The sequence below is a fragment of the Cavia porcellus genome, unplaced genomic scaffold (genome assembly GCF_034190915.1).
Source record: "Cavia porcellus strain 051 isolate PalLab524CR breed Dunkin Hartley unplaced genomic scaffold, mCavPor4.1 scaffold_1, whole genome shotgun sequence".
NCBI classification, from domain to species: Eukaryota; Metazoa; Chordata; class Mammalia; order Rodentia; family Caviidae; genus Cavia; species Cavia porcellus.
In genome coordinates, this window is record NW_026947484.1 from 47,232,506 (window position 1) to 47,254,947 (window position 22,442).

At 41.8% G+C, this 22,442-nt stretch overlaps 1 long non-coding RNA gene across 2 annotated transcripts; it reads right to left on the bottom strand.

Annotated features, from left to right (window-relative positions):
* Positions 1 to 442: 442 nt before the first annotated feature.
* On the bottom strand, positions 443 to 20,031 carry LOC106028082 (uncharacterized). 2 transcript variants are annotated; one of them, XR_002791734.2, is made up of 5 exons: positions 19,848 to 20,031; positions 19,036 to 19,165; positions 10,414 to 10,531; positions 9,431 to 9,652; positions 443 to 6,947 (listed from the first exon to the last, which is right to left on the bottom strand). It is a non-coding gene; the product is annotated as an uncharacterized LOC106028082 (long non-coding RNA). The 2 variants fall into 2 exon arrangements; XR_010047071.1 differs by lacking the exons at positions 19,036 to 19,165; positions 19,848 to 20,031 and adding an exon at positions 15,051 to 16,271.
* Between the last annotated feature and the right edge of the window lie 2,411 nt (positions 20,032 to 22,442).

A 22,442-nucleotide genomic window follows, 5' to 3' on the forward strand; every position in this document is an offset into this window, starting at 1 on the left:
ATTTGGGACACATAAAGCAGAAGGTCCTGAGATTATTACTCAGAATTCTAAATAATGGGTTTTTGGCAATAAGGAGGCCACTCATTTCCAGGCAGAGATTGTTCCATGGTCGTCCTGGGTCGCGTGGTTACTGGCCCCAGTGGAACACCTATGGTGCCTTGGAGCCCATTGTTATAGCTTGGGCTGGGGGTTCACTGCACACACACTGACTCTCAAGACTGTATCTCACCTGCCCAATCCCCATCCTGGCAGCTGGAGGGCAGGAGGGCTGGAGATGTTCTTCAGGCTCTGTCTCCAGAAAGGTGAGAGGGTATATCACCCACTGTGAATAACCAACCAAAGGAAAATCAGCCTGGTTTCCACCCCATGGCAATTTTTTTCTAGTGTTCCCTCTGCTAAGACATTAGAAAAAAAATCTTTGTTTTATTTTATTAGGGACAAATGTTACACTGAAAAATGTTAACAGTATGTAGACATTGTTTTGCCAAAATAAGATTACTTTGATGTACAGCCAGTTGGCTACCCGTAAATGATTCCTGCCCCAAGTCAGGAAGGCTGAATAATAAATTGGCTATTTGGTCTAAAGCATTCATTCATTTCTTTATTAAGCAAGCATATTGGGGTTGGAGGTATATCTCAGTGATAAAGTGTTTGCCTAGCCTTTCTGAGGCCCTGGACTCAGTCTCCAACACCACAAAAATATAAAAATAAAAATAAATTTTAAAAATCATTTTAAAAAATTATATCTTAAATACTAATATTTGCTAGGGGACATAGGCTATATAAAAATGTATGAGACAAATCCTTTTATCCTGTCGAGAGATTAGACATGAACACAAACAGTAATTCATAAGAGTATGAGCTAAGTACCATTTGAAACAAAGTCCTTTCTAGGAACCTGGCCAGGAGAACCGAAGGAGGAGATGTACTTTCACAGAGAGAAGAAAAATAGGAGATAAGAAGTTTCTCTGAAGCAGGAGGAAGAAGTTTAAGGTGATGTTGTAGAATAGCCAAAATATCAGTGGTGCTAAAATCTAAATTTGTATTGCAAAGTAGAATACCAGGGTGGAAAGGTAGGCTGATGCCAGGCTTGGGAGACAGAGTTAAGGGTCCTATCTCAACTCTTGAGCAGAAGATGGGTGGGAGGTAAGGGGAGCCTTAGAGACAGAGCAACACAGAGGAGTTGTTGTGTTTATGTCTAGATGTCCCCCCAAAGCTTCATGGGCTCATAGGTGACTGGATTAGCCCACTGATAGGTCTATAGCTGGGTATGATGTTGAGAAGTGAAGCCTGGTGGGAAGAGGTGGTCACCATGTGGCCTGCAAGTCTATACCTCCCTCCTCCTCCCTTGATCCAACTCTGCTTCCAGCCTACCCTGCCATGAACTGTTTGTTTCTCCTCTGCCAGGCCCTCGGCCGTGCTGCCCAGCCTTGGAACCTACTGAACTGAACTGAAACTTATACAAACTATGAGTCAAAATGAACCTTTCCTCCTTTAAATTGTGAGTGTTAGGCATTGGGTCTCAGTGATGAGAAAGCAGCTAAGTCAGGAGTCTAGAGACCACCGTACTCTTCTCGCCTGAGCAATGGGGCTGAGCTTGTAGCTGGCAGCCCCGGGGAAGGACGGGGGGATGGAAGAAAGGGTTTGAAAAAATGTTCAGCCAGCCTAGGTTTGGGAAGCAGGGAGGAAGGGAAGAGAAAGTATTGACTGAGGCTTAGGCTCTGCTGAGAGGAAGAGGGCAATTTTGCTGCAGAAACAGGAAGGTCAAGAGTTCTGAGGAAGACATGGTCAGTTGGTTTGAGGCAGAGCTCGTGAGTCTGAAGCCCTGGGAAGGTCTGAAGTGACTTTTAGCAGTGGGTGAACCTGTGGGATTCGAATCAGAGAAGCTGTAGAAACTGGACACCCACCAAGCTGACACTGAAGGTGTGGGAGCGGGTGGGATTCTGGGCCCAGGTGTGAAAAGCCACAGGAAGAGTGACAAGGGTCTAAGGAGACATCAGAGAGGGAAAGAGAAAACCAGACCCTGATCAAGCACATCTTCCATGCCTATAAACCTAACTTCAGAGGAACAATTACTTCTTGGCTAAAAGGATATCCACAGGGCAGAGCCTTGGGGGAGTGGGGACAGGTCATGCTTCCAGGGAGGCTGGGGAGGCAAGGTCAGGGCAACCCATCTCCCAGAGGCTGGAGCCTGGACACCCTTCTCCAGCTAGCATGCAGGTCTGCCCTGCTCTGGGGCTTCCTTCCCATCCCCACAGGGGCTGTTCCTCTGCTCCATGCATTGGACATTGAGAAAGGGAGCCCCAAAAACTTGCCATTCAAAAAGGAGGTTCAGGCAGGGGCAGACCAGGGGGATGGAGTTAAGAAAAAGAGTATTTGTTTTAGTGATAGTGGATTTAGAAAAATCTCTCTCTCTCTCTCTCTCTCTCTCTCTCTCTCTCTCTGTTTTACTGTTTTGACAGTGTACAGAGCATCTGCAAATGTTTAATTGCATTTAGTAAAAAAATGTCAATCTTTTGTAGTTCCTGCATGGTGTGGTTCAAAGTCTCCCTCGCTATACTGAAAAACAATCACCCGCGTGTTTACAGCTTCACGTCTGTACATATGTATGTGTATGAATTGGACGTGTAACATTTTGCTCCATGTGGATTTTATTTCTGTCCACATGAATGATCAGTTCTCCCAACACAACATTTCTCTAACTTTGTTCTAAGGAGTTATTTTCCGGGAGTGCAGGCTGGAGCTATGAAGAGGATCCTAAGATTGAGTGATCAGGACCTGCACACTACAATGTGCCTCTTAGGAACTGATAGCAACCACTTGTGGTCTGACAAGAAAGAAGAAATTTCAATTAATTTTAACTCAGGGCTTTATAAATGTATTTGGACATGGAACACACTTTTTGCAACTCAACTGATAACTCAAGTATGTCTTGTATGCCTGCTTTTCTTTCTTCTTTTTCTTTCAAATGTGTAGTTGGTGGTGCCAGGAATTGGTTCCAACCTTTGCACTGAACTACTTCCCCAGCCTTTATTTTGTTATATTATTTTATGACAGAGTCTGGCTAAGTCATTAAGTTACCTAGGCTATTCTTGAACTTACAATCCTCCTGCTTCAGCTTCCCAGAGCACTGAGATTATAAACAGGTGCCAGCGATGTCTGCTACTTTTAAACACAGAATCGATGGAATTAAAGGTTAAGAGACAGTCTTTACCCTCAAAAGCTTACAGCCAAAAAAGAATTATGATCCAGTAAGGATCATTTTAGAGGCAGAGCTGACCGCGTTGATCTTATTCAAATGACTCCATCTGCACAATCTCGTTGAGCCCTAACAGCCTCCTGAAAGCCCCCTGGCATATTCCATACTTCAACACAGGGACATGGGCAGTGAAGGACACACGGGGCCCATCACCAGAGAGATGCCCAGAGGGACACAGCCCCAGATGTGGCTGCATTTCGGGAGGCACAGGAGGAGTCAGGGAAGGAAAAAAAAGATGATGGCGTCAGAGAGGAAGGAGGAGAGTCTTAAAAAGATTTAGAAGTACTTAGCATAGGTTTGTTTTCCAGGATCATTCTGAGACCTTTTATTAAACATTAATTGGCAATTTCCTGGATGAAGAGCTTGGGACAGAGGGTCAAGTGATTGGGTCATCATGAATCAGCAGCTTACACATCAGCCCACCACACATGAAATGCAACTGGCAGCTCAGAGCTGGGAAAGGAAAGGAAGTGGAACTTTTCCAAATGAAACACAAGGACTCTACCATTTTTAAATGCAAAGAAACTGAAATACATGGCGGTAATTTCAAAACTGTTGCGACTTAGAGACAAAATTGGCCTTTCTGCTTTGGGAAAAAAATAGGCTAAGTGGCAGAAAGAATGGGTAGTGGTGGAAATTCATGAACAGGGCTCTGTGAGGGTCATGGGTGAGTCTCTAACTCACCTATTTTGTCTGTAGAATCAGCTGCTTAAACTATTTTCTTTTCTTTTTTTCTTTTTTTTTTTTTTTTGATCTTTTTCTTTTTTATCGGTACCAGGGATCGAACTCACAACCACACACTTGCAAGGCATGCGCTCATGCCACTGAGCTAAACCCCCAGCCCCTGCTTAAACTATTTCAAATGTCTTCATCTTATCACATTTCCACTTGGTATCTCTTCTTTGCCTATAACAAAATCCACCTCCCTGGCCCAGCTAGCACCACCTTTGGAAGTTTTCTGGAGGTTGTGGGAAATCATAACAAAGTCTGGAGATGCCATGGGTACTGACAGAGCTTGGGTGTGGATGACACCTCAACTCAGCTACCATGTCCAATGGCCACCCTCAGCCTCTCTTGCCCAGACATTAGATCATTAGTGCCTCTGAGATGGATCACCAGGCATCACCCACTTAATTTTTGAAATAGATTCTCAACATTGATTGAGGGATAGCTATGTGATTGTTAATGGTCACTGTTTACTATGTTCTAATCACTGCATATGCTAAGTACTGTATATGCATTCACTGATTTGATCATTTTTTACCCCTCTCCAAAGACGAGAAATGTAAGGTACAAAGCGGTTAATAATTTGTCAGCCCAGTGATGAATGAGGAAGCCAAGATTCAATCCAAGCTGCCAAACCCCGGATGTGGGCCATAAGAAGCCTGGGTGGACGAGCTGGACTCCTCATGAATTACATACAAATCAAAGGGTGTTGCTCAGGGTCCAGTGCATACCTAGCATGCACCAAAGCCCTGAGTTCAATCTCCAGCACCTCTACCCCATAAAAAAAGAGCCAGGAGGATCACAAGTTAAAGGCCAATCTGCCTAACAACATCTTAGCAAGACCCTGGCTCAAAATAAAAGGGCTAGGAATGCAGCTCAGCATGGAGCCCCTGAGTTCAGTATTCAGCACCAGAAAAGCAGAGCAAGAGGAAGAAGGAGAAGGAGGAGGAGGAAGAGGAGGAGAAGAAAATGGTTTGGCAGCATTAAGAAAGAGAATTGAGTGTAAAATAAAATGGAAAGATGCAGAAAAGTAGGTAAGAAGCTGCAAACAAAGACGATTTCCATCCGCCAATCTCTTCCTCCCTAACATGCTGTTCCTGCTTCCCGCTAATCCCATCCCATTTCCCCTCTGTACACCCTGTCTAGCCCAGGAAAGCCTCCTTGAGTGTCCACTACATTCACTTTCTCACCCCTCCACCACTCTTATATTGAAATATGTAGCCTCACCCTGCAGTTTCATGCGTTTCCTGCTCATTCTTACAAATCAGTGACCAGTGCTTGAAGTGACTGATCATGCCTTAGGTACGGGCTTGTGGGTCCCACTTCCTATCCACCACCATGCCTTCAGAAAGCTGGCCACATGACAGGCATTCATTATTTGTTGACTCAAATCCCATTACTGTGGAGAACCTTCTAAGTGACCTTTGCATGAGTAACTTCTTAATCTTTAACTTTCTATTTGTACGCCGCTTGCTGTGGAGGTCCATTGTTTGAAATCAATTCCAGGATTTCTGTTTACAGAATATGGTTTGAGTTATTTCATGCAGACAAGAAAATAAAAGAGAAAAAAAAGATCATTGGCTTCCAGAAAATATTTTTATAACACTATTATTATTGGCATCTCATGCTGACATGGAACTACTTTCTTTTGGCTAAACTTTGAACAAATTCACATTCTCCAAGTTCCTCTTGGAGTCAATTTTATTCTCATGCAAATTTCCTAAGATTGCCAGCTAAATCTCTCAATACGAGTAAAAAATGGCCATGTGTTAGGCTGATCCAGTTAAACGCCCAAAGTCTGTGCTCACTTTACTGCTTAAAATGTTCTGTAAGCAGCAAGTCTGGGGTTCCCAAATGTTCACCATATGCACACGCCCAAGCAAATAAAACAATTCTCAATTGTAATTGGACCATAAAATGGCTTCCTTTCTGTCTTACTATTTGCATTTGCAACATGAGCAGTAGCAGACAAATTATCATTTCTCATAAGGCAGTATGGGAATTTTCAGGCAAGTCACAGAGACCCCAGAATGCTGTTCATGCCAATCTTGTTACAGCTTCCCAAGACCTCTGAAACACCTACCATGAAGTTTCTTTTCTTACTGATGACAAATTCTTATAATCTTTTAAAGTCATTCAGCCGCCTTATGTGAGTTTAAATTTTCTGCCTTCCAACTAGATTTCAAACTGTAATTAAAAAACTAGTTTTACATTTCTTTGTATCTTCTACCACATTTAATCCTAATGATGGAAAGCAGTAATACAATAAATTTAACTGGCTCATACTCAAATCAACAAAAGTGTAAGTGACTTTTTTCCATTAAAGATTACACTTGGAGTGGTGAGTGGCAACAAAATTCAACATCTGAGATCCAGAATCCAGATACTGAAAATAACATGAGAAAGAAAAAAAAAAAGTAAATCACTAGGAATGTGGAAGGAACTGACAGGAAAAGTGAAAACTACAAAGAGGTTGAAGAGACAGTCCACAGTGCGGATATAGGAACCAAACAGTCTGGACTCTCACCCCAGCTCTTGGATCACAGCTCGTGGAGTGGGCATCCTGACTCTTCAGAAGCAAGGTGAATGCTGGGGCTTGAGACTGAAGTGCTGGCAGGGGACTGGGCCATCAGTGAGGGCTTCAAGGGGAGCCCACTGCTCTTGTGATCTGTAGGGATAGTGCTGGATTTTGCTCCAAGCAGACTTCTTCCACAAGGCAGGCAATGACTGGAGAGAGGCACCCACCACATTGCTGAGTTGTTAGTTGGGCATCGTTCCATGAAGGGGCTGGTTGTTTGACTCTTGGACTCAGAATAGCTGGGAATGGGTCACTTCAGGGATACCCATGTTACCTTCCCACAGGGACCGGGTGATGAGAACCACAAACAGGGAGTGGGCTAGAATTTGTGGAGGGGTTTGAGCTCCAGCTGAAAACTGAGGCTAGATTTGAACTGTGCTCCATCTGAAAAAACAAACATATCACCAAATTATTTGAAAAGATAATGAAAGAGATTGAAAAGCAGATCAATGAGGTTCTTAGCTGGATTACAGAAGATACAGCAGATAATGGAAGTAATAAACTAGATGATTAAGGAATTTACAGAAGACATTGAGCAAACAATAAGACAAAGCATATAAACAAAATACAGACATGTAAGAAGACAAGGCAACAAAATGCCTCCAAAACTCCCAGCTCCCCAAAGCTGATCTGGGGGCATCAAGGGAAAAGAAAGCAAAAGCCATATAACTGATTTATTGGAAATGATAATCTTGGAGTGAAGTGTTTCAAACTCTAAAAGACAAAAACTTCCAATCCAGACTTACATATCTTACAAATCTTTCTTTAAAATTGGTGGAGTGTGCAGCCCTTCCAGGGGGAGAACCACCAGTGTCTCCTGAGAGCCACGCTATGTTGGAACTTAGGATGCTGGGAAACCAAGCAACCAGCCTGCTCCCTGCTAAGCAATAGTGAATCTACTGGTGCACAGCCTAGAGTCAAATATCCCACTTTCCCTGCCCCCCCCCGCACCGCCCATTAGCAAATGGGAACCAGAAATCTGAGCGTCTCCTGGGAGGTTGACCATAGCAAATAAGGGCGATTTTTTTCTACCATCTCTTTGAAGGCAAATATTTTTATTACTGTTGTGCTTTATTCTGATTAATGGTACTGCTCTATTCAATATTCTGCTTTGATAAGTTCTATAATGTTCTGTATTTCATTTTATTTTGATATACATGATTGAAAGAACAACTATTGTAAAGATAATGAAATATATGGTGATACCTATTACTGTTATCCTGGTAACCTGCTGTGAAGTTCTGTACCAATTTCACTACATGGTCTCAGTTGGCTTTATTCTGTCTTGTTCTGCTGTATTTTACTACTTTCAAAATAAAAAAAAAGAAAAAATATATATATAAAAATTGGTGGGGCTGGGGATTTAGCTCAGCGGCATAAGCACCTGTCTTGCAAGCAGGCGGTCGTGAGTTCGATCTCCAGTGCTGATAAAAAAAAAAAAACTTGGTGGAGAAATAAGCTATTACTGTAGCAAGAGCACCTTAAGAAATTCATAATCAGCAAAACCAGCACTTGAAAAATTTGTCAAGGTTATCCAAGAAAGAGACAACAAAGTCAACAATACCAAAAAGCCTAACAGAATTAATATACCAGTCAAGGTGAGCACATAAGCAGAAAGGAGATGGGAAAAAGGAACCAGCAACAAGAAAATAGTGCAATGGTAGGGATAAGTCAATACCTTTCAGTAATAATTCTCAGTGTGAATAGTCTGGATTCTCTAATCAAAATACACAGGTGGACAGAACAGATCAAGAAAAAAACCTCATGATATGCAGTATGCAAAACATGTTTAATTCAAAAAGAAATTCACATATTAAAAATAAAAGAATGGAAAATAATATTCATGCAACAGAAATATGAGAAACACACACACACAAAAAAAAGTTATCTTAATTTTAGACAAAGTGGATGTCAAGCCAAAACTTATCAGAAGAAACAAAGGAAGATCACTACATATTGGTTAAGGGAATAATTTAATAGGAAGGGATAATAATTATAATATAATATGCTTATAATAATTATAAGCATATTGGCACCAAATATCAAAGCACCTGAAGACACAGGCATAGGCAAGGACTTTCCATACAGAATCCCAATTGCACAAGAAATAATACCAAGAATGAACAAATGGGATAATATCAAATTAAGCTTCTTCACAGCAAATGAAATAACAGAGCTAAGAGACAACTTACAGAATTGGAAAAATACTAGTCCTCTTCTTCAAAGGATTAGTATTTTAAAATATATATTCAAAAATGAGAACTTCCTCAAACAAAAGACCCAATCAAAAATAGGCAACTCAAATATAGAGAGAATTCTCAGAAAAAGTACAAATAGCCAATAAATACATGAAAAAACTGTTCAGCATCACAAACCATCCAAGAAATGCAAACTAAAACAAAACTGAAACACCTAACTCCAGAAAGAATACTCAGCAACAAGAAACAAAATGATAAGTGCTGGAGAGTCTGTGGGAAAAAAAGAACCCTTCTACATTGTTGATAGAAATGTAAATGAAGATTACTGAAAGCCTAAAACTAGAAACTCCATTTGAACTAGCTATTTTCATTCCTGGCATATTCTTGAGTTAAAGACTACACACAGTGAATTAATTAACGATCAACTTGGAACACCCAGCTGAACTGAGTCAGCATGGTGCTGGGTGTGGAAGGCCCACCAGAGAATTGTTGCCAACAACATAACAGGAGAACTGGAGGAGAAGATGGCATGCTGCTGATTCTCCTGGAGAAGCTTGTCACACTGGTTTTCCTGATATGAATTCAGCTGTTCACATCGTCATAGGGGGTTGGCTGCTTGCTGTTACTGATGATGGCTACAGATCTCTTCAGGAGAGCTCTGGTCCTTACCTTAAGCATTGCTTCCTAGCTCCACTGCAGATCCCTCAGCCTGCTGGCACAGATCTTTCATTCCACTGACATGGATGTTCTAGCTTCCACCACTGGTCTTTGGGCCTTCCCCGTGTAGATCCTTGATACCAACTTGCATGGGACATTGTTGTGGGCTCTAAACCTCCAGCCAGACTCATGGAGGACATTTCTTTTTTCCCACAGACTCTCCAGCATATTTCCCTGAAGGGGTGGGGGAGAGAGACATGGTATGTTAGTCAGCTTTCTGACACTATAAGAAAATATCAGTGATAATAAATTTATAAAGAAAAAAGGTTGAATTCAGCTAGCAGTTTTGGTGGTTCAGTCCCATAGTTGGATAGCTCTGTTTGCTTTGGGCCTGAAAACAAGGTGTCTTAACAGTGTCTTTACAGCTTTACAGTGGGAACACATGTTAGAGGAACAGCATTTATCTCTTGAGTCAGGGAGCAACATCATGGACAGGTAAGGGTCCAACAGGTCCCTTCCATTACCTAAAGAAGTCCCTCTAGGCCCCACTTTTAAAGGTCACCCCACATTCCAATAGCTCCATGCTGAGTATTATGCCTTTAATACATGAGCCTTCGTAGGACAATCACCCTCCACACTATAGCAAAGGGAACGTGTAGTCCCCTCCTTTGGGGAACTATGAATACAGCTCCCAGATCAGGGTACACTACATGGCTCTGCTACCAGAGCTCAGGGTGAATTTCCACCTGGGCTTTCTCCCTTCCTCCCTCTTTCTGTTACTATTTTCTCAGTCATCAAGGCTTGATATCTCCCAGCAGCTTCAATTTCAAAGTGTTTCTTGACCCTCTGTGTTAGAATTGGGTTCCCCTCCTCCTTTCCCTGAGGTCCCACCACCTCCCTGGGCACCTCCAGGGAGAGAGACCCCCACCACCTCCCCTCCTAACCCTGCCCACCCACCATAAGGCTAGAGCAGTCCCCTAGCCTTTCCCTCTCACCTGTCTGTCCAGAACACCTAGCACAACTTTCTCATGTACTTGGACTCTTAAAAATCAAGAGTCAGGGCTGGGGTTACAGTGTCTGGCAAGCGAAAGGTGGTGAGTTTGATTCCCAGTACTAAAAAAATAAAAATCAAGAGTTAAACAGGGAAGTGTTTTTCTGGAAACTTCTGCTTTCTGCTCCCTGTGAGGCAAGGCCAGAATTTGGCCACCTGCAAAGATGAGGGAAGGTAAAGAAAACAGCACAGGAAGAAACTGTCTCAGAAAATGTCCTAGCCATTTACTTCTGTCTTTGACCTCTTCACCCCTGCCGTGAATAACAATGTGCCCCACCCTGTCCACCAAAGGTGTCCACATTCTAATCCCCGAAACCTGGAAATGAATATATTCCCCACACAGGGTAAATGGGGCCTTGTAGGTGTGGTTAAGCTATAGATCTAGAGATGGGGAGATGATTCTGGATTATTTGGGTGGGCCCAGAATAATCATAAAAGTGGAAGGTGGGGGTTAGAGTCGGAGAGGAAACATAAACATGGAGACCAAGGCCACAGAAGAGATGTTGCTTTGCTGGCTTCAAAGATGGAGTCCAAGGCCACGGATTGCAGGCAGCTTCTGGAATCTAGAAAAACTGAGGAAATGGATTCTTCCCTCAGGCCTCCAAGAGGAACACAGCATCTTGGGTTTGGCTCAGTGAGACTGGCCATAGACTTCTAGAACTGTTAAAATACTTCTGTGTTGTTTTCAGTCAAAAGTCTGTGGTCATTTCTTCCACCCTTAATAGGAAATAATAAACTCTCTGAGGTCAGGGACCATAGGAAGTACCTCACATAGAAAACCAAAAAAAATACACATAGACATGAATTCCCTACACCTCATGAATAGAACTAGAAAGGCAAATAGCACACTGGACCTAAAAGAAGTGAAATACGGTTTAAGCTGAAAGGATTTTGATAAGATCATGTTTTGGTTTAAAAGCACATCTTCCAGGTTTCTTCTTCTTCCCTACTGCCAGGGAGTGTTGGAATTTCTTTGCACACTGCGCTCAAGGAATGGATGATTCAGCTTGGAAAAAGGAAGACTTTTCAGCATTTGGGGAGCACCTGGGGAGACGCTTGTTTAGGTATAATATCCACGCTCTCATAGATAAAAATAGTCTTTAAATTTTTCCAAAAGTAAATCATTTTTAAGTATCAAAAGCCTCGGGCTACACCTGCCCTTTCCTACCTGTTTCTTTTGAGGAATCAAGCATTTTAGCAAAGATATGAACAGTGACTGATGTCAGTGCTGGTGAGCAGAGATCAAGTCATCTTTGTATAACTCAGAGGAAGGAAAAGCTGAGTGCAGAGGTCATGCTTGTAATCCCAGCCCACTTCTGAGGCTGAGGCAGGAAGATGACTAGTTTGAGGCCAACTTGGCAACTTAGCAGATAAAGGAAGAGAAAGAGAGACCGAGAGATAGAGAGAAACAGATACAGAGACAGAGAGAAAAACAGAGACAGACAGAGTCAGACTCAGAGACAGAAACAGGCATTAAACTAGAAGGGAGATTGTTAGAGAACAGGAAGGAAATCAGGAATAATGGAGAGAAAAGAGCCAAAGGGGTTACTGGGAGGGATAAATATCCACGGTGCGTAATGTGCACATAGGAAAATGCCAACATGAAGCCGCTACGCTGTATAACTAATATGCACTAGTAAAACAGATTGCTTGCTCCAGGGCCCCTCTTCAGTGAAATTAAATCCCCACACCACTGGCAGAACTGATGGTTCCAGAATGAAGTAGTTTCAGTCATGAAGATATATAAAGAATGACATCTCTTCCCATAAAAAATCAGTAGACTGATAAAATTTATATGAACAAATAACTTTAAACAGAGCTGAAGGAGGATTTTATTAGACTAAAATCTAAACTTTTTACATACGATTTGTTTTTATCCATGATGGTTCAAAGAAAATAATTCCTTTTTATAGGGTTCATATGTAAATCACTTTTTTCTCTGTGAAAAAGATTTTATAGTAAGTGCTATTGCAGTGCTCTCTCTCTCTCTCTCTCTCTCTCTCTCTCTCTCTCTCTCCCACTCCCTCTCTTGAGACAGTCCCACTATGTAGTCCAAGCTGGCCTTGAATCCACCACAATCCTCTTGCCTCAGCCTGCTGAGGACTGGGATCACATGCCTGGCCCAGTTTTCTATTTTAGGCTAAAGTAAAATTAAATTTTACAGAGCAATTCTGCTCTTAATATACATGTTACACAGCAGGAGGCTTTCTCCTTTACCAAACATAAGCTGTTTTATTTACAGCCCTGTTTTCTACTGTGTATCTCGGGAAAACCTTGGTGCAGAAGGAGGATGCTCTCAGTCCACTCGAGAGAAGACATGTACAACAATTACTTCCTTGCCCTATCAGCATAATGCAGTGGGTGTCTGCAGCCTCGTGCTGACCTACTCTTGGGGTTTCTGTGTTCTATGCTAGTCGCTGAGCAGGAATTGCAGAGCTGTGTTGGTTCACGGTGGTTCTTGGCCTATGTAGAAAAGAGACACTCTCCAAAGCAAACGTTTCTCACACTTGAATGTATAGGTCTTCTGAATCTGGTCTGTGTCTCACCGAGTCAAAGAATGAATTCAAGGACAAAAGAGGTAGACAGGGGGAATGTTTAATCAGAAGAGAGAAAGGGCTCCTGATAGTCAGTAAGGGAGCTGAAAGTTGCTTGCCAAGGGGACTCTTTGTCTAGGAGTTTTTATACCAAAAAATGGACTCACGTCATTCAAACTAAAGTCAATCTAGAGGGGCCTAAGAGGAGTTGAGGAGGGCACAAGCGTATGTTGGCAGGTGTCTCTCACCTCTATCTTATCCAAGTGGTTCATTAAAAGAACAAATTGGGAAGGAAAAAACATTTTCCAAATAGGCAGGAGCAGAAGTTATTAGCAAGTGGGCATGCTAATAAACAAGATATCATTTGCTTATCACATTGCTTGTTACAACCCTGGACTTACTTACTGACTTGGATTTTATTAACTCTTGGCCTCATATTCCTGATTTGTTGATCAAAGACTGGTCATTCTGACTCTCTCTTAGGCCTCATGTCTCTCTAATTGCCTGCTATCTTCTGCTTAACTTGCTACTCTAACAAGTATGGTTTGAAATTAAAAAAAAAAAATTGCATTTGTACTAAATACACACAGACACATTTTCTTATCATTTTGCCCAGATAATAGAGGTCAGCAATGATGTACATAGTTCTTACAGTGTGCTGTGCATCTAGAGATGATAAAGTATACAGGAAGATGAGCATAGGTTACATGCAAATGCTCTGTTTTGGGGACTTAGGCACCCTTGGAGTGTGGTATCTATGTGGAACCCGTCCCCTGCAGATCCCGAGGGATAACTGTACTGCCATTGTCCATGTTTTAAAAATACATTTGGCACAGTTTTGAAAAGATGCACATTATTAAGTCTTAAGTTAACTGAGATTGCTATTAATGATTGCAGGTCACAAATATTCGGACTTTTCTCTAGCCCAGTGGTTCTCACCCCAGCTATACTTCCATATGACAGGGAGTGCTTTGAAAAACTGCCAGTGCCAGCCCTCTCCCCACACACAAGCTGAAACAAAATGAAATTGTCTAGGGAGGGGCACAGCATCCACCAGTATTTCTCAAAAACTCTGCCTGTGATCCTAATGGTCTTGTGCCACCAAGACGGGGCAGAGCTGCAAGCCAGCCCCTCCAACTAGGAAGGCATTCCAGGTATGAGCGTGGGGTAAACACTGCCCACAGCTGTGATCCATTAACTCCATGCATTCTCAAGGAAAGCTCGGTAAAATTATGTGACTCACATAAACATCTCTCCTACTACCTAGTAACTCAAAAGGGTTCTCAGCAGGGGAACCTGACAAAGAGAACCTCCTAGTTGCCTTTGGTCCATTTTAGAAAACTTGAGAAGATCATCAAATTTTGGCACACCAGGGCTGCAGGGAGCACACTTTCTCGAAGAGAGGCTTTGTCCCTTTTCTTTTTTGCAAGGCTCCACTTTAACAAGTAAAATCTTGTAAAGTTGACAGAAGCCAGCAGAGGCAGTAAAAGTTCCTGGAAGTCCAAGAGCCAGCAGAACAAACCCTCTGCAGAAACAAGACTTTCCAGTCTGTCACAGTGGCTAACAAGCCAGACTATCAGGGCTGAAATCTTGGCTATGCTATTTTCTAACTAAATGACCTTGACAATTTACTTTCTGCTTGAGCTTCCTCATTGTTAAGGCTGGTAACAGTGATGATGATTAGATTATGAAAATAAATATGAGACAATGCGTGTAAAGTGTTGCACGTACAACGCTTGGCCTTGGTAACTATCATTGTTATTCATTAACACCATGAGATAAAATGTAGAATATTATTACTATTGCTTTTTCTGGTTTCGCGAGTTCACGCCTATAATCCTAGCTACTGGGAAGGCTGAAGCAGGATGATCACAAGTTTGAGGCCAGCCTGGACAATTTAGCAAGATTCTGTTTCAGTTATAAAAAGAAGAAAAAATACTTGGGGATATAGCTCAGCAATGGAGCATTTACCTACATTTACAAGGCCTGAAGTTCAATCTCCAACACATGAAAAAAAATTTAAAAAGAAAGAGAGATTGTATCTTACCATTGCCTTCAGTAAGACTGTAGGATGTACACTGAGCCAAAATGAAAACTCTAAAGCAGGTTTTTCTTGTAATCCACAAAGGAGCCCCCAAGCTCGAGTTCAAAAAATGAAGCAAAAACATATTTTAAAAAGCAGCGCTGATGTGGGAGAACATGGCAGATAGATAGCAGCAGCTATGGAGGCTCTCTGAGATACCCCGCTTAAAATCCAGGAATGGTACAGGGTGAGAGGTCCTAAGCAAGGGGAGATACACCCTGCTGACCCAGAAATGAACTAAGCTAAGAGAAAACAACTGGAAATCCAATCCTGGTGCTATAACAGGAACAGATAAAATCTCAGCACAGGAAGCTAGAACCCACCCCACTGGAAGCCGCGATTTGAATTTCCTGCTGCTTCTGCTGCGTCCAAATCTGCAGGGCAGGGAGAGAGACGCGCGAAAGCTCTGAGAGCGGGAATCTGCAAACGGAGTTGAGAGCAGGAGTGGCAGGGAGCCCTACATCGACTTGCGGTGAGTGAGCGGAACGGGGACCCTTTCATAGAGTAGGAGGCTCCAGCAAAGGACATACTGGGACCAGGCAGACTTACCGGAACAGGACACTGCAGGGACGTTAGCTGCATATTCCCCTCTCAAGCGGGATTGGTGGGGAGTGCCTGGCCTGCGTGATGCCGCTGACTAAGACTCAGTAGACTAGCCCAAACCAGGTCCCAGCGCATGGAGGCGCACCTTAGCGGGAAGCCTTCGGTAGGTTGACCTGGAGGGGCAGGCCCAGCAGAGGCTGCTGAGGTTTGTGTCTCCCTAGTACACTGCAGTGGGCGGGAACACCTAGCCGGCGTAGTTCAAACAAACTGTAACTGAAAAAGAGAAAAAAATTGGGGCTCCTACATTTACTTGTATGGAAGGAACAAAAAGTATGGGAAGAGGAAGCAACAAGAAAAGGTCCTCAGTCCCCAATCCTGAGAACACTGATCCAGGAAAGGGAAATGCAAAGGAAGACAGAAAACATGCAGTATCAGACACGGCACCAATAGACATAAAGCGATATCTCCAGAGCCTCATAGATGAGCTTAAAAATGAAGCATTTCATGAAATAAAGCAAGATATAAGTAGAATAGTTAGAGAAATGCTAAGCACCGCCCAAGAAAAAACAGATGGTAGAATGGAAGAACAGAAAAAAAGGGGAGAATTGTTTGATGGAGAAAATAGAGAAAACATAGAATACGTGAAGCAGGTTCAAAGAGATTACCAGGAAACTAAAAACTCTATCAAAAGCTGGCATAACAGCTTAAAAGAAACTAAGGATCGATTATCTGAACTGGAGGGCAGATTTGTAATATGAGAGCATGAAATGAAAAACTTCTTAAAAATAACAAGAAAACAAACATCAATAATACAAAGGCTAGAAGATAAGATGATCTATAACTTAAGAATTAAGAACATAAAAGAAGAAGTAGGGACACAAACAAATGGACTACAAAAGCTATTCACAGAAATAATCCAAAAGAATTTCCCTAATTTAGCAAAAGGTAAAGATACTCAGATGTATGAGGCATACAGGACCCCAGCCACCTACAACCCAAACAGAGCTACACCCAGGCACATAATAATCAAAATTCCAGAAATCCAATATAAGAACAGAATACTAAAAGCCCTCAGAGACAAGAAACAGATCACTTACAAATGAATACCCATCAGAATTACAGCAGACTTCTCAGCACAAACCATCAAATCACAAAGAGTGTGGGGGGAAATAATTCAAGCTTTGAAAGATAACAACCTCCAGCCAAGATTGATATATCCTGCACAACTGTCCCTAGAAACTGATGGAAAAACAAGGTGCTTCCAGGATAAAGAGGAACTAGGGGAATTTGCAACCACCAATTCAACTTTACAGAGAATTCTACAGGATATTCTAAAAAAGGAAAATACCAAGACTTCAGAAACAGTGGCAGAGAGGCCACAATGAATGGAGCAGAAAGCGAAATGAAGAAGACAAACTGACAACAAACGACAGAAAAAGAGCTCAAGAGAAATGAGGCAGAAAAGATTGGATGGTAGGAACAGCTATTTTGGAGAAAACAAGACATCATAGTAGCTAGTGCTGATTTAGTATCATCTTGCTTTGAAGTCCCATCAAGCTTTTATTCTTCCGTCTCCATCGGTCTTAACAGGTTGTATCTTATTGGATTTTGTTGTATGTGATAATATAGGCAAAAACTTTTATAGACAGGGAGGTTGTACGGAGACCATTGTTCATTTTCTGATGGTTGGTTCTGAATGCCCTGTGGTACTGTCATTCTCTTGGATGGTTTTACATTGTCTTGATGTGTTTGGTGCTACAGTATACGAAGTTGTACTCAAAGATTTCGGGGGTGGGGGAGACACTATGGTAACTACTTTTATGTCAGGATATCTTGCGGTGAAACACTATTTTGCTTAGATGGTTATGCTTTGACCTGCGCTGGTTTGTTGTTGTGCCTTCTTTTATCTCAATCTCCTTTTTAAAAAATTATTTACTTTTTTATTTTTATCTTTTTAATTAAGGGAAAAATAAAAAAAGCAGGATACATTGTAGTAACCCACTTTGATTTCCTATTAACTTGATTTGAAACCCTGTATAGCCCTCACCATCTTGCTTTGACTGATTTTCCTCTCTTCTGCTTTGCTTGATAGTACCAAGTTCGAAAGTATAGGCAACAACTGTAAAGACAGTAAGATTCATTATGACACCCATTCCGGTTGACTATTATCTTCTTTTAAAGTCCTGTAATGTCTCCAATGTTTTGGTTTTATTCTTTACTGTTTTGTTCAATTTTATTATAACTGATGATATAGGCAATTCTTTTTAAGATAGCAAGAGGCAGTATGGTAACCATTGTTGATCACCTAGTATTTTGTTTTTACATTATCTATTATGTTCATCCTTTTGATTTGACTGACTCTGTTCTGTTATGGCACATTTGGTTTTATTGTCTTCAAAAAAAAGTAATAAGAACTGTGGGAGTAATAAAACCCAAAATGTGTAATTGTCATTGTACAAAAGAAAGTAAAAGAAAGTGCTCTAAAGAATATAACTGCATATATATTTAAGTGTATAAGATAGATAACCATATTACTGAGTTTTGTTGGATCATTGAACAAAACTGTTTCCAGTCTCACTGTTTGAAAGTCCACTTTATATGCTTTAATTTTGTAACTTGAACAACTATTTCTAAGATAACAATATGTAATCTATTAACTAGTGATTTCCTACTGTTTATGTTTTCTGAAATTCTGTATAACTTGTACCCTTTTTCTAATTTTTTTTCTTTTTCTCCTTAAATTAAAAAAAAAAAAAAAAAAAGCAGCGCTGATTTATTTTATCCTGGGCCCAGCAACACAATGTAGTTAGAGATTGCAAAAGCTGTGTATTGCTCTTTTATACTTGCCACCTTTAAGTACATATCACAGTTTACAAAGTAAGGGGGTATGGGCATGGATCAGGAAATCTGTTAACGAGGAAGATCTTTGGTTTTCCTTAGCAGAGGCTAGAGTAGTCTAGCAGTAATTGATCATCTTTGTTAGCTTATTTTAGCACCACATCTGTTATTTGTAGAGGGCAACAATGGTTAACATATCAATTAGGTAAGATTTTACAATTCTTTACAGAGGAGAGCATTGATTAACATATCAATTAGGTCACCCAGAGGGGGAAAGAAGACACATACACAGTAAGGCCACGTTACAGGTATTTTGGTATAATATAAATATAATAAAGCTCTTTTTTCTAGTGTACAACAGTTTTCACTGGGCCCAGGCATAAAGCCTAAACAGCCGTCAGGTGAGGCTGGTTTGTAGCACACTCGATGGAGGGACTTAACACTCAAAATTGATTCTGTTGACAGTGGGGAGCCATTTGGATTTTTTTGAGACAGAGAATATCATGGTCATCTTTCTTTTTTAAAACAGCACTTCACAGAATTCAGATGAGGTTTGAAAACATCTTACCTCTTCTGAGCTGCTAGAAGTTCTCTGCCCTTCTTCTACAGAGGACACCACCACACGATTTGCATTTGCGATTTGTGGTTTTCCTGAAGCAAAGAAGCGGTCTCAAGCCACTAACATTTCCGTTGCTGCCCTGAGAGGATGACAGTTAGACCAAACCTTGCAGCCTTGATGTACATTCTGCCATGGGCCTGGGGTAATTTTACTTCTGACCCATATTCTTTAGCAAATATTTGTATCATCTAAGTCACCTTGGGGGTTTACCTTTCAGTCTCTTGACAAGATCAAAATCAAAGCAAGAGAGCAAGGTAGCTGGGAAGCATCATGTGTCACACTGGAACTGTTAAGCAGGAGTGTTTCTTGCATTTAAGAGAAATCACTAGCCCACTCCCAGGCATTTATGGGTTTAGTTATGATGTGGAATTTCCTAACTTACACTAACTGTGCATTTTGCGCAAATAATGATGCACGTGTTAAAGACAGAATATGTGAAATTAGGTAGCCTGACTCTGGGTTTCTACTTACAGACAAAACACTATTACAGAAGAGAAATGTATTTTTTCCACCTGATAAGTGGGCATTATTTGGGAAGAGGAATTGTCATACTGTAATGCCTAAACCTAATTCTTCCCTTTGAGGACAGTCATTTAACACTTAAATGTTTTCCCCCCAAAATAAGTGGTAATGAAAAGTCCATCATCCAGATGTGCAAAAAGTCCCACAAATGCTAACCAAGTGCTTATTATGGGCTGTGTTTTACCTGCTACATTCTCATCATAACCCCATAACCTCAATCATTTGGTAATATTAGTAACCTCACTTCGCAGATAAGGATACTGTGAGATTAAGTAGCTTGTCAAAGCCACAGGAGACCACAGGGGCAGAGCCAGGATTGAAACACAGAATCCGGAGTCCGTGCAGCTGCAGTACATTGCGGTCACTTCTCTGAATAAGTTGAAAAGCTCATGGGAAGAGAGGCTTGTTTTCTGCACAGGTGCATTTGCTGGAACTCAGAAGGACAATTAAAAGGGGGAGGGGAGGGGAGGAGAGGGGGAAGAGGAAGGGGAAGGGAGGGGGAGGGACGCGGAGGGGGGGGAGGGGAGGAGAGGGGAGAGGAGGGGAGGGGGAGGAGCAGGGGAGGGGAGGGAGGGGAAGAGGAAGGGGAAGGAGGGGAAGGGGAGGGGAGGGACAGGGGAGGGAGGGGGAGGGAAGGGAGATGACTTGCTGCTGAGGTTGATAAGGTCCTGGGACAGTGGAGTTGGAAACGGGGTTCAGGTTAGAGTTAGAGTTAAAGTGTGGGAACTCCTGCGGGAAGGGAGAGCAGAGCCATTCTAGTTAGAGGAAACAACAGAAGCAGGTGCATAAAGGGTGACGTTAGGCTTATTTGCAAGAAATGTAGAGATATGGGTGGAATCAGACCACAGAAGATTAGAGAAGGGTAAGCATCTGAACCAGCTGAGGGTGGAAGAAAAGGCAGAGGTGGGGGGGAACCCGTGAAATATGGCTCAGGAAAAAGGCTGAGAATTTAGTTGCTGCTATGAATTAGACTTCATTTTGTTTCTAGTTTCTAGCCCTATTTCTGGTACACAGTAGGCTCTAAAATCATGTTTGTTGACTGAAGGAGAAAACTGTCAGAACCAAAAACGGATGAGGAAGTAGACTGTTTACAAATAATTCAACAAACAGCCTAAAAGAAACTTGAGGGTTTTTACATGAATGAAAACATGAACTCAGATGGAGAGGTCAAGAGAAGAAACTGATTTGGAGGCTACTGCAACACACAGAGCCCGAGACGAGCCAGGGGTTTCACCTGTTACCAACTTCTAGCTGACTGTATAAAGAAAGACATTGCAGTCACTGGGCAGTTCCATTTCTCCCAGCAGGTGAGAGGGCTCCATCTGTCCCCAGCTTCCTGCATTCTGACTCTTGTCTTCATTTCTTTAACCTCCACCATCCTCCACTGGGAATTTCAAGAGCTGAGCTGGCCGCATCACTGCCCAGCCCAGGTTCAGGCGGGGCCCCTCTTACTCCACTGCCCAACTGGCCTCAGAACTCTCTCTGCTTCCCATCCTGCCGTGGGCCTCGCTGTTGAGTCAGCCACTGCCTCTGTCAGCAGCTAAGAGGCAACCCAGCACCAAAGCCCTGCTGCACACAGAAGATGGTGATGATGCACAAGTCTAATTTCCCTTTCGAGAACATTTTCATTTGAATCCTAGCAACATGTTGATTAGTAAAATTTTTTTAAAGAAAATACAATCAAAAGCAGCGAGGAAGGGGACAAAGACTAAATAACACACACCAATAAGTCAGGGGATAGGAACAGAGAAGGGACCAAGGCATAGGACATGGCTTCCCAATCTGATAGAGATGACAGACAAGAAAAAGAAAATTACAATACAATGTGGTAAGTACAACAATAGTGAGACACATAGGACACTATTGTATTAAGTCAGCTGCGGAGGGGGATCAAGTGGCTTTCTGAAGATTAATAGTAAGTGATGTGATGGCTCCCCAAAGGTAGGATAGGATCTTGAAGAATAAGAATTTTCTAGTTTTCAAGTTACATTGTGACTGTCACAGAACACACACCTATATTTGTGGCTGCCCTGATGTGGCTTCCAGTTCTGTGGCTGTTTCTCGATGCCACGAGAAAAGCCTTAATTTTTTCCAATGCACATTCACCGACCTCATTTCTTCGACATTAAGCCAAGAGTCAGTGTTGCGTTAATTTAAAAATGAAACACGCCATTTGTTACATTAAGAAGCTTGACTAGCCAGGCCAAAAACCACCTAAAAGTTAAATTTGGTGTAAGATAAATCATAGTATACATAAAATCCAATTTCTTAAACACCAAAGCAAAAGACTTGTTTATATCTAATTATTATCCTAACTCATGAGACTTTATAGACATTTTGACTGACAGAAAATTTATACTCTTTCCCTTTCATTTTGTGACTAGAAAATGTGAGTCAAGAATTTAAATGAATGTCTCAGTACACTGTATCTCAAACCATCTTCGAATGTTAAAAAATTTTTCCACCAAATGCTGAATCAAAATGAAAATGTATCGCATAAACACACGCACATGGCACAAAAGCCAGAGCTAGAGTATTACATGCGCTAAAAATGCTCTTAACTGGTGTGTCATTTGGGCCAATCTCGCCTTCTGGTTGGGTCTCCTGAGCCATCATTCTGGTCCAGGATATAAATGCAGCACAACAAAGACCATGGAAGAGTGAAGATGTGTTTTCTCCTGGTACAGACTGAGAGAGGCTTTCAAGACAGTTACTGTACCACCAGTGGTGTTTATCATGATGAAAATACTAATCACACAAATTATTTAGGAATGGTCTCTCTCTCTATCTCTGTGAGTTTTGTTTTGTTTTTTTGAGATGAGTCTCACTGTGTA